Source organism: Octodon degus, unplaced genomic scaffold, assembly GCF_000260255.1.
Source record: "Octodon degus isolate 3935 unplaced genomic scaffold, OctDeg1.0 scaffold00128, whole genome shotgun sequence".
In the NCBI taxonomy this organism is placed as follows: domain Eukaryota; kingdom Metazoa; phylum Chordata; class Mammalia; order Rodentia; family Octodontidae; genus Octodon; species Octodon degus.
Window position 1 is genome coordinate 2,572,399 of NW_004524704.1, and position 13,144 is coordinate 2,585,542.

Consider the following 13,144-nt stretch of genomic DNA (forward strand, 5'->3'; position numbering starts at 1 on the left):
GCTAACTTGCTGCTTCATTCCTTGCAGCACCTGTATAAGGTTCTTTGTACAGATGTTTCATTGTTCATTTACTGCTCTCTACTGATTGAGCTTCTCCTAAAAGACAACCATATACTCTTGGCCTATCCTCAGGACCAATGCCTGAGTTATTCTCCACCAACCGGGGCTGGTATGTGACATCCTTACTCTGGACTCTAAGCACTCCAGGCTCAGGTTACAAACCTGGATACAGGCAATCTTCAAAATCAGTTTAGTCTTCCTCCGAGCTTCATTCCTACTGACACTGCCAAATCTTCACTAAATTGGCTATTTTTTCCATCTTCTTCCTTATTTATGTTCTCAATCACCCTGTACAGTGCTTTTCCAGAAACCCAGTTCCCATGGTGCAATTTATTATTCTCTTATAGGCTATAAAATTCCTCTTAACCATGGAACCCAGAGTAAATCCGGGCATTCAAAACCTTCCACTGTCTGGCCACAATTTTATTGTCTATTGTATATACTACAAACCAGAAAGCAGACTACTTGTTATTGGTCTAATATTCCAGATACATTTATGTCTCCATGCCTTAGGTCAAGCTGTTCTGTCTACCTGAAGGACTGTTCTTAGTACCTGGTCTCTACCTGTAACAATCTTACTCATGAGCAAGACCTAGAACAAAGTGCATTTTTAAAGAAAAGTTTCCAGAATTTATTGTTCCTCTCTACTGGAATTCAATGCACACATTCATATTTTAGTATCAAAGTTTCAGAATTTATGATGTAACAGTATGTGCTTCTGCTGCTATTGCTGTGTGTGAGTGTGTGTGTGTGTGTGTGTGTGTGTCTGTCTGTCTGTCTGTCTGTCTGTCTCTGGTCAAGGAGAGCTTGCCTCTATGGACAGAGCATAGTTATATTCCAGAATGGGGTGGAAAAGGTCACTAATCAGAAGAATCAGGTTATAAATACAGATAGCAGAAGAGGGGAATCTTTATTGTAAAGACTGAAAGTTTCAAAAGCAAGCATGAGGAAAAAAAGGAGGAAAAAAGCTCTGAGTTTCCTTGGAGGCACAGGAAGCTCAGGAATCTTGGAGTAGTGAGGATCCTACAAATGAATCAATAGACAAGTTGAGTTCTGGGGAAACTGAGTCAGAGTGGGCTCTGAAACTCCGAATCCCAGAAGAGCATTTGAGAGCAAGAAAGAAAAGACTGATGCAGGCATGTCTGTGTTTACAGAAATGCAATAGCTAGATTATGACTTATAGCCCATAAACAGATATATGGATAAAGAAAGTGTGACATGTACTACTCATAAGGAAAAGGTAAATTTGAGTCATTTGCAGTAAAATGGAAGGACTTTGAGACCATAATCTAAATGCAACAAATCAGGGACAGAAGGTTAAATATTGAATGGTTTCTCTCATATGAGAAACACAGAACATAAACAAAGAACAAAATTAAAGAGAGATGCTAGGGAGCGGGGAGGTAGGCTCTGCAGAGATGGGAAGGGGATCTGAGGGCAGAGGAAGAAGGAGGGAGAAGCGCAGCAGGATGGTGAGTGGTGACATGTACACAGACTGATTTCCTGAGAAGAATGCAAGTATTACTTATTGCAAACATATATTAATAAAATATGACTGGTGGGGAGCTGTGAGAGCTCGGCTGAGATTGGATGCTGAGGCTTTGCGGGTCTTATGTGGTACCTTTTTTAAGAACTTCTTTGACTGGCCTGAAGACCAAGTCTGTGCAGACTGCAGCCCAGCTCTTGAGATACAGAAGAACCCCGATCCTTTCTGCTGTGGCTGCTTAGATTTGGGGAGGCTGAGTGGTCCGCAGATGTGGGCTGAATGGTTAGTATTATGAACAAGAGGACCAGCTTTTCTTCCTCTTCACCATAGAAAAATATAAAGCTGGAGGTCTAAGCAGAGGCCCAGAAGAAATGGGATTCTGGTAGCAGAAAGTATATTGCACAGCTAGATTCAGAAAAACAATTTCCCTGTTATAACTTTGTTCTATAGAACAACAATTAGGTTATAAGATGACATTTAATTCTTCAATTGTTTATTGTATTATATGCTTAAGAATAAATGAGCTGAAGCTGTAGCTTGATCTGCTTAAACAAATGTCAAGGAACACATTTGTGGGGCTTTTAAAAAGCAGTGTAGCATAATGGTTATTATCTTGGGTTTTGGAGCCATGCTGTCTGGGTTTGTATCTTGCCTCTTAATAATTGCATGACCCTGGGTGAGTCACAGAAGTTTCATGCTTTATTTTATTCAACGCTACAATGACGATGACAACAGTATCTATCCCATGGGGTTGCTGTAAAGAGAAGTTGGTAAACAATATTTAATATATATTACTTATTTTTTAAGAAAAAGAATAATCAGATTCTTTGTTGAATTCCATGGTAGCCCTAGCTGTTAGTGCCAAAAAGCCAAAGCAAGATGCTCCTGGAGTTCTGCAGGAGAGAGAAGAGAGCTGCTTCAACAAACCTCACATCGTTGTTAGGCTTCTCTGCCTGGAAAGAGAATCTGGAAAGAAGCACTGGTAAGTGAGGAAAACTGAAGGTCTACAAAAGAGGAAATGAAGACCAGAAGGAGAAAGTTCTTGTCCAAGGTCGAATCTGGCTTCTCAGTGGAGCACAGAGGGCCCTGCCTCCAGGCCACAGCTGTTGTTACTGCAGCTTTCCACCCACGGAGATGCCTTGCAAAAGCCTGCAGATGTTCAGGCCCTAGAGAAAGTGTGTGTCATCATTTCACTGTCGTATATCCCACCCCAACCTAAACCTATAGACCTCAGTGGACTTTTTGTTATGAGGTCATAGAAATGTAAAAGAATACCCTGAAAACTTCTTAACTGTGCATATATTATCTATCTATCTATCTATCTATCTATCTATCTATCTATCTATCTATCTGTTTAACTAACTAACTATCTCTCATCTATCTATTCCTAATATGTGATTGTCTTCTTCTTCTGTAAGATCTACAATACTCTCATTTTGGGGCCAGGGAGATAGCTCAGTAGAATAAGTGCTTGCCTGGCAAGTGCAAGTGCCTAAGTTCAATCCCCGGTTCCGCAAAACAAACAAACAAACAAACAAACAAAAAAAAACCTCTCATTTCTCCTGAAGAACCTTCTCCAATCCCTTACTACCCAGGCAGTTTACTATTATCTCCCTTAACTTCCCACAGTGCCTTTTCCCAATATAACATTTTAAATGACTGCTTTTTGTTGAGTGAAAGGTGATTCTACTTTCAAGTGGATCACCTGTGACCCCAGCACCAAGCCCAGTGACCACTACGTAGTAGGTGCTAGGAAAACAAGAGTTGCAAACGTAAGTTTCAGACCAGGCGCTGTATATGCATGTGGTGAACCATTAATGCTGCTGCTCTTACTATAGGAAAGGAGCACCAGAGAGAACACCCCCATCCCAAAGGATCACCTTACTGAGCTGGCTGAGAACTTCTGCAAAGCTTTGCTTCTCACTGACAAAAGAGTGTGAGTCTGATGTGCCACACAGTGTTCCATTTTTTTCTGTAGCATATAATGTCTGTGGTGAGGGTAGAGAGGAGCAGAGGAATGACAGGAGAGGTGGGGTGCAAGGTGCCTGCAGGAAGACCTCTCTCTGCTCTCTCTTCCCCAGCTGGAATTGTGGCATCTTCTTTCTTGGGTACAAGGCCTGTCACAAACTCAAAGAACCTTCTTCATGGAAGCGCCTGCCACAGCTGACTGATTAGGGAAGACCTTTTAATGAAGGCATTAATGAAAGAAGCCCCAGCTCCAGAGGGGACCCATACTAATTAGGACTGTGTCAGTCAGATCGCCCACACAGGCAGCTCTGCACCATCCCTCCAGGGCTAGGGCACCAGGTTCTGCAGATTGTTGCTGCCACCTCAATGTCCCCTCCTCACCTTAGGAACAGGGAGGTGCACCTTTAAACCACTGGGGACACTCCTATCACTGCTTGTCTCCAGACAAGACAGAGCTGCCACTGTACTCATCTGCTCAGCCTCCTTGTTCCTTTGCTTTGAGCAGAGAATCTTCTGGCTCCCTCCATTCTCTCTGGCCTTCCTCGCCTGGACTTTCTATTGATCAGCACTAGCTCATCTGTATCAATGTTCTCCAGAGAATATTTATTTATACACACATACACAATATGCATATGCTGTATAGGTTTACATCCCTTGGCTGGAATTATATATATTATATAACTTACTTACAATCATATATTGGCTGATTATGGATACTGAAAAGGCCAATATTTCTAGAGCAGGCCAGCAGGCTGTAGACTCTGGTGGCAGGTCTTCACCATGTAGTCTTGATACTTGCTTGCTCTTAAAGACTTTCAGCTGCTTGAATATGGCCTATCCACATTACAGAGGGCCACTTCTTTACTTAAGGTCAAGTAGTTATAGATCTACAAAGTACCTTCATAGCCACCCCAAAACCAATGCTGTTTGATTAAATAACAGCACTATGACCTCATCCTTTTCTTCATTTGACTCTCCCACTGTCTTTGAGCTAAACAGGAAACATTTGCATTGCCTTCACTTCACGGACTCAGAAACCCTCTAGGTTGTATCTTGTTTACACAGAGAGTGAAGGTTATTGCTGGATGTTATGATTCAGCTGCCAGGTCGGACAGTCTAAAGTTCTTACTATGACTTTCTGTAGACTTTCTCACACACGAGTCACTCATGTGCACCATAATGATCTGCTTAGTCCTTTCTTGTGCTGGACACTGACTTGAGCAGGCCAGGGGTTACTGACAATATAAAGCTGACCCTACACACACACAGAGAGAGGGAGAGATAGATAGATAGATAGATAGATAGATAGATAGATAGATAGATGATAGGTAGGTAGATAGATGATAGATGATAGATAGATAGATAGATAGATAGATAGATAGATAGATAGATGATAGATAGATAGATAGATAGATAGATAGATAGATAGATAGAGAGGCTGAGTCCAGAGTCCATGAGAGAATCGTATATTTTTAATTTGTTGTGTTTTGTGATGGATTGAAGCCTACTAGGAGATTGCTGGTAGCCTAAACGAGGTTCACTGAAGCCTTGCCTAGACAAGCTGGCTGCACCAGGGTGGAGCTCCCAAGCAGGCTTCCTGCTCCTGGACTCCCTGTGCTCATCACACATGGAAGAATGCATCAAAAATTACCACTCTGGATGATGAAGACAAAAATTAATCAAGTGTTTGTGTTTTACGCCCATATCTGGCATCTAGTCTCTTCTACTACCATCAAATAAGGAAAGGATTGCCGAAATAATAATAATTGGATAGAGTTGCACAACTTCCAAGCATCCTTTCCAACTTAATTCCTGAGGAGTAAAAGGAGTAGAAACACTACAACTCTCACTTCATAGAAGAAACTGGGGTCCAGAAAGGACCCCAGTGTTTACACCTTGACCGATGTCTTTTGGCCATGAGGGTGAAAGCCAGAAGATTTTTCGGTATTTTTCACTTGACTTCTCCTACCAAGTGATTCAATAAAATCAGACATCATCAGTACATCCAATTAGTAGGGGAGGAAGAGAGGGTCAGGGAGGGGAAGGGAGAAACAAGAGAAGAAAGAAAGAGAAGAAGAGATTAAATTATAAAATTATCTGATTGTGAAGTGCATTTGGCAAGGATTTTAATTTGAAAAACTAAGGAAAATACTGCTAGATCTGTGTGTTGTCAGTCTCCAAATGCCAAGAAAATGGCACTAGATAGGGATTTTGCAAAGTTAAATAGGTAATATAAAAGTTGGCTGTGTTCTTTGGGCACATTAACATTTTTTTGTTGCCATAACTACATAGAATCATGAGCAAAGTTATAATCCAAAACAGGAACCAAGATCATTAAATAAGATTATATCAGACCAGAGAAACCCTACCAAAGTAGCTGGATTTTCCTAGAGGAAACAAGAAACTTTAGCCTCCTCGTAGATACATGCCTTTTGTAGTATACCTGGTGGAGCATGGATGGATATGGGCCACCTTTTAAAGCAGGGAAATTTGGGTGAATTTTAGACAACAAAGCATGGCTCGGGCATCCAGGAGATCTGGGAAAGACGGTTTGTAGCCAGGCGATACAGGTCCACACTCTGCTTTGCCCTTGCAGTTTCTGATTGCCTTGAGGTCAACATGGATAGGTCAGACAGATCCAGATGTGTCTTACAGGAGTCACACAACAGCTGTGTGACCTTAGGCACCTATGTCACTTCACCTTTAGAACGATAAAATGAGGTGATGCATATTAAATGCCTCCCACATATGTGCTCTTGATGTGAGTTTATTCTTTCTATCCTTTCTCTCTGATCCCTTCCTGTCTACTTTCATAAAGTCTTTCTCTTATGCTACCAAAGGAAAATGGAAATGAGTATCTGTTGGAGGTATATGAAAGGAGAAGTATTTTTTTTTTAAATAAAACAAAGCCCTATTCTTGGACCTACTTGTATTGACTTGCCTGAGTTTTTATGGCTGTGTATTGTTTTAATAAATCTTAAGTTGAATTAGATTCAACAAGACACTTGCTTAGCAAGTACAAGTACTGGTGTCAGTTGCCTAGGGCAAAGAATTGCATTTCCAGAAGAGATTTTCGCCAGCACTATCACTGTCATCTAATAAAAGTGCTCCCAGTGACCACGTAGACCTCTGCTTCTCACTGGCACACACTTAATTCAGGCCACGAAGATTCTCCCAGGGCTTTGTCTCTCCTTATCCTCGCTCACCCTGCCTCTGCATTGGGCAGGATAGAAGTTGTGAAGACACGTGGACTTCAGAAGAAATTGAGTTTTCAAGCACAGCGTGTCAGTGCTGGAGCCAAGATCCAAGTGGAACCCCCAGGCCTGCCCTCACACCACTCTACATTGTCAGAGGGCCTAGAATTGTCAGTCCAAGCTCTATTCCAAAACTCTGTGCAAAAAGTCGCAGTAACCCCTGAGTAGATGTAGGGTCCACACCTGAGAACTGGTCTCTACTGGCCGCTTGGCTCACCCCTTCAGTCCTCCCACCAAGATGTCCATCACCCCATCTCCAAAGACTCAGCACCAGGTTGCCCCAGAGGGGAATTTGACTTCGATTCTCTTTAATCAGCAGCCAGTTTTCACATTTGCTCCTCTCTGCCAAAAAGACAGGTTTTTACAAGTGAATAGCTGTTTCTTTGCTAGCATTAGAAAAAGAACATTAAATTACAATTGGTATTTAGCACAAATTCTTTGAAGTCCATCAAGTGTCAGGCCTTGCTCTCAATTCTGGGGAACATAAAATTAATCAAAGGCAGACACTGCTTCCTACCAGGCAGCAACTCCTGGTCTGGTAGGAAGATAAACAGCAGGGACACCAGGGAGAGTGTGGGGTGCTAAATGGCTGTACTCCCAGCTTGAGAGTCTTAATCCAGACTTGAAGAGGACAGCACAGCTTCTTTTTAACCCTCCTTAGCTGCAACATTCACTCTGTTGGCAAAGTCATCTTACCCAAGAGCCTGGAGCTGCAATGGGATAGAATTTTCATTCATTCATGTCAAAATGTCCTGTCTTTATCCTAGCCAACGGGGAAGCCTGGAATACAGGAACTCAGGAGATACGGAAGATTTTAAATGTGGCTGGTGCAAGCGAAAAATGGAATTTGAATTTTAATTCATGAATTAACTGTAATTGTAGCTAGCAGTTACAATATTGGATGGTCTCCATACGCAGGTAAGAAAAATGGACAGCTCTTGATGGCCAGGTCATTGCTGGGGCAGCTGGAAGAGGCTGTAGAAGAGCACTCCTACTGCCCTTCTTCCCTCAGGACGTCTGCTGCACCTGATGCTGCTAGACAATGCGGGGAGGCTTAGCATGCAGGGCTGGAGCCTCCGAGTGTCACTAATGCAGGGTCAGCCAGCCTCTCTGACACCTGTGTCTACTGCCAAGAGCACTCCTTTATCCTTGAGTAATCAAAAGAATAGAGTCTGGCAAGGTGCGGCCTTGAAAAGGTGCCAGCCCACAAACAGAGAAGCGATGAGTTGCTCCCTGAAGCTGGGGACTTGTCTACCAACAAGGTGGCAGCCTGAAGAAGGTATGAACCAGATGTGACAAAACCCGTGAGCAGTGCCAGCCCTGCTCTGAATTCTTTCTGTGACTCAGAGCAGGCAGACCGCTTTTCCCTCTGGACCTGTTCCCTTCTGCATAAGCTGGGAGATTAATTTTCTTAATTCTTCTCCTGGTTCAAACTTTCTGCAGATAATTATTCCCAGACACAACTATTTTGATAGTAAAGCACAGAGAGTCTAGCGATTTATGTCACAATCAGAAGCACAGGGTACAACCGATTTAGCAGTAATAAAAACATGGGAAGAGTTGAAAGCACACGGGCTTTGGAAGCAAGAAAGTGCCACCGGTGAACTTAGCAGTAGGAAGCAAAGCCTGAGAAGATTACAGCGGAGTGGAAAACTGACAGGGATCAATGTGAGAAGAAAGTGGAGCACAAAAAGGCGGAAGCCACAAAAGGGTCAGACGAACAGCAAGGGATTAGCAGCCGCACAAGTCCCTGAAGGGTGACGCAGCTGCAATCAGGCCTCTGTGAACCTGAGAGAGAGAGCAATTCGATCAGGGTCAGAGACTAGTACATTGTGCCCTTGCTGCAGAAATCCTGACTGCTTTGTTCAAGAGGACGACGCTAGAGGGAGGAGCTTCCCCTTCTTAGTTCCTGCGGGAACTGTTAATTGAGCCCGGCAGGAACATGCCTCTCTGAACTGGCCGACCATCAGGAGCACATGTACAGCTTAGGAAAAAGAACCACGATGTTAGGCCCCTTCCCAGCTCTCTAATTGGTCTGGGGCTGGCTCTGAGCTGGGGTTAGCGAAGGTCCACAGGTGATTCTAATCTGCAGCTGCAGCTGACTACCTCTGGTTTCCAGCTTGCCAAGTTAGGTGCTAATGGGACGCACAATGCTGAACTACACAGGCATAGCCCATGTCCTCCCAGAGGCAGACGCTTTGCAAAGTAGCAGTGATTCAGGGAGATAATGGAGCAAGAATTGCCTCTGTAGCACATGTAGATGAAGAAAATGATACTTGGCTAGTTTCCTGCCGAGGTCATACTTAAAAGTGCTTTATCTTGGTCCTAACCATCCAGCAGAAAAGTATAAACACAAGGCATAAAAAGTAAAGCCATATTAATATGCTGAGCTGTAAAAGGCTCAAGTCAACAACTTCTGACATTGCCAGTTGAGCAGAGCACCCACCACTATTATGGACTACTGGATTTTATTGGATTATTTTGCTGAATTCATGCACCTACAGTATTTGAATGGCAATCTCTAACAAAACTAAACAAAAAAAGGGATATAAATGAAGGACCATTTTGTAGTAATAAAAAAAAATATATATATATATATACAAAATAGCTAAAATAGATATACAGCTACCTTTTCTTAGCTCAATGAGAAGAAAGATTCGTGTTAATAGTGTTTAGACAAGATATCATGTCTGCATCTTGTACTACGAGTAACTACTACAAAAACAACAATATGCAATGTATTAATTATTGTAACTGTCCGACTAATCCGTTTTGAACCTGTCTCATTGCTTTCTTTCTCAATAAAATTAATACAACAAAGTCATTCACCAAGACTCAACCCCATTAGAACAAGTTGCAACAGTGACGCTCCTTCCCATTTCACGCTACCACAAGCTATAGGATGCAGAGAAGGGACAACTTCCAGTGTCCCTTCTCTTTAGCTTTGAGATGCCTGAAAAGCTCAACAGCCTCTGGCTATCCCTACAGGCCTTGGATGTTTAAGAGCCCAGAGGCTGCACAGAGTCACTGGAGGCTGGCCCCTGAGTTACACGAACTGCAGACTGCAGTAGGAAGCACCTTACTCGAAGCACTCAGATATGGGAAACTCCACAAATGCACAGATGCTTCGCATTTACCAGGCACTGTACCGGGACCTAAGACACAAAGATGAAGGAGCATCATTCCTACTCCTCCCTGGGGACAGCAGACTGGTAGAAGAAGGCAAGAACAATAGAATTTGATCATGGATGTTCTAGAGCAGACTTAGCAAACTTCAATAGAGCTATATTGGAAGTATTTTCAGCTTTCCTGACCATGCAGCATCTACCACTACTACTTGATTACACCACTGTACACCAACGCTGCATTAGGCAGCCCGCTAATGAGTGCTGCAGCTGTATCCCAGTGAATTCAATTTACAGCCACAGACATTCTGCCTCCTTATCGTCCTCTCGTTTTTGTGTGCTATGAAATAGTCTTCATTTGATTTTTTCAATAAATTTAAGATGTAGGGATCTCATTCTAACCACACAGACTGTACCCTCAAAAAAAAAAGTCAGGAAATGGGAATGGGCTGGATTTGGATCATGGGCTGGATTTTGTCAGCTCCTGTTCAATACTGGAGAGCCTGTGGGAAGAAAAGGCCACCTCCATCCCAGCTGTGGGGACCAATGAATGGCACTTTAATTTCTCCAGGTTCTCCTGGAGCCCTGCAACTAGGGCTTACCCTCCTGCTTGGCATACAACCTACAAAAGGGCTCTAGTGAATTGTGTAGCTATTCTTTGAAAGAAGAAATAAAATCAGAACTAAAAAAAAATTCTCTGGCATTTCTAATAATTCAAAGGTGCTTTCTTTACATTGGGATATAGTGCTCTCACATACAGAGACAAAGGAAAGTGATCTTTGTCCCCGATGAACTTAGCAAAGTTGATGATGGGAAGTGAGTTAGTGGTCACTTTCTGTCTACCAGACACTACTTTGAGTACTTAATTTAGTGTCACCACTTGATCTCCGCAGTCAGCCTGCATATCTTTAGAGTATCTCCATTTGGCAGATGATAAAAGCGACTGTTAGAGAGGTAAACATTTCGGTCACACAGTGATACATGTGGAGTGAGGGTCTGATCACAGGCCGCCAGATTTTCAGGGCCAACTCCCCTTGCCACTCTTCTCTTTCCTACAAAATGATTACAGCTCACAAGCAAGGAGGTTTGCAAACAAGATGCAAGTGGCATAGCCTTTTCTAAAAATTGATTGCAAGTTGCAAAATAGGCAAGTGGCTTGGAAAACTAAAGTTCAATTAAAGTATATCAGGAAGATTTCACCGATCAGTCTCACTTGTTTACCCGCCTTATCAAAATTTCATGGAATTTTAAAAAGTCAGGGGTTGGTAGGAAGAGCTTTAATTTTTTAAAAACCAGTATTCATGGGGGCTTTTAATATTATTAGTCTGAAAGTTTTATATATTAAAGATAATTCTTCTGGGAAAGTTTAGGAATCACAACCTTCATATGAAAGTGTTTTTTTTTTTTTTTTTTTTTGGAACTGAGGATTGAACTCGGACCCTTGCGCTTGCCAGGGAAGCACTTATTCCACTGAGCCATCTCCCCGGCCCCTGAAAGCATTCTTTTCTAGTAATATGTTCACATGTTACTTCGTTACCACTCTCCCTAAGCTTCTTACATAGATAGAGGGCAGGTAATATTATTTCTGGTTTTGAAGTCAGTTTTAGTTTCTCAGGTGTCAGGGCCAGACCGCATCCTATGTTTCTTTCCCCCTAAAAGCAGAACCACTTGAAATCCACTAAGAAACGCAAGGAAGAGAAAGAAGCCTTGGACAGTGCACCCTGGGCGCAGAGTAGAACTCCATTCAGCACTTCAGATTCCCATGGGGAACATTTGCCGTGGTTTTGAGTCTTGCGGCAACATACTACCCTTATGTAAAGACCCAACCACTTTTCTTCTTTGTTCTTTTGGTTTGTGGATGAAAGATGACCCACACATGAGCCAGTGACACTTGAATCCCTCCATGTGGGCAGATACCTGCCCTGCCTTACTCATTTTCTTGGAAGTGTTAGAGGGAAAAAATACCATCCCACCTGATTCTTTATAGGAGCTACCTTATAGGAATGGTCTCCCTAAGAATGGCATTGGAAAAGGGAAGGAGAATGGGAAAAAAATTCATGCCATTTGAAAGCCTTGGATGAAATTCCACTTGCCACTTATGTTTGATGTGACCAACACATTCTAGGTTTTGCTCAAATTTTGCTTTGTTTTCCTGCTGCTTAAAGCAAAAGGCTCTTAACTGGAAGTTTAATTTCCCACCCCAGATTCATTTCCAGTTACAGAATCTCTACCTTGATCTCTGTCTCTGGTTTCTGTCCTTAGTGAAAAAGTCCTTTCTCTGAACAGACCAGAAATGACTTTAAGTTCTCAGTCACCACTACAGTGACATTCACCAGTACCTATATCTGGGCACTGGACATTCTTTACTGCCTGTTCCAGACTAACTTGTAGACAAGGTTGCCTTTTTGCTCTTTGTGTTTTATATTATCACAAAAGAAACACGTATTAACAGTGGAATACTCATTAATACATGGCTGTTTGGGGAAAAATAGTTATTATTTATGATCACATTTTATGTACAAGTAGTCTAAGCACCTTTGATGAAGATAGATAAAACCTTTCATTCTTGCTTTTTTAGACTTATTGAAAGTCAATAGTAAAGATTTGGAAAGGACATGGGAGTTGGGGATCGCTCTGCCTGAGAACAGGAGAGATTACGAGGCCCCAGAGAAGCTCTCATGGAGAAGAAGATTTCAAGCTAGAGGCTTTCCAGGGTGAGGTGCGCAGGAGAAGAGGGCAGGAAGCGCCATCGCATGGGAAGGCTGCAGGTACAGCGTGTGTGAACGCTGAGGAATGGCAGTCCTCGCCTCCACCTTCCTGGGGAGTTCTCCAGGATTCTCTACTGCTCCTTATTCCTGCTGAGTGAATTTCATTTGCTCAGAGCTTGAAGGAAGAGTACAGGATGAGAAGGTGAGTGTTGAAGCCAAGCTTACACGTGCCAGGCATCTTGACAAAGGTGAAAACTTGTGATGTAGAAGCTGTAGGGTAGAGGAACAGACAGTAAAAATCTTGCATTAATTCTATTTATATCCTTCCTAAAATGAACAGTCCTGACACAAAGCCTGAACACCTCAAGCACAAAAGTACACATCTGCTATTAGGGGCTGAAAATTTCTGACAGGGAATTGGTCTGCATTCTTGTACTTGCTTTTATTTACTAGTTCACACTGTGGAAATTTTTTATTGGAATTAAAATTTTCCCATAGCTTTTTCAATAGCATCATATTATCCATTAGATAGCTGCACAAACA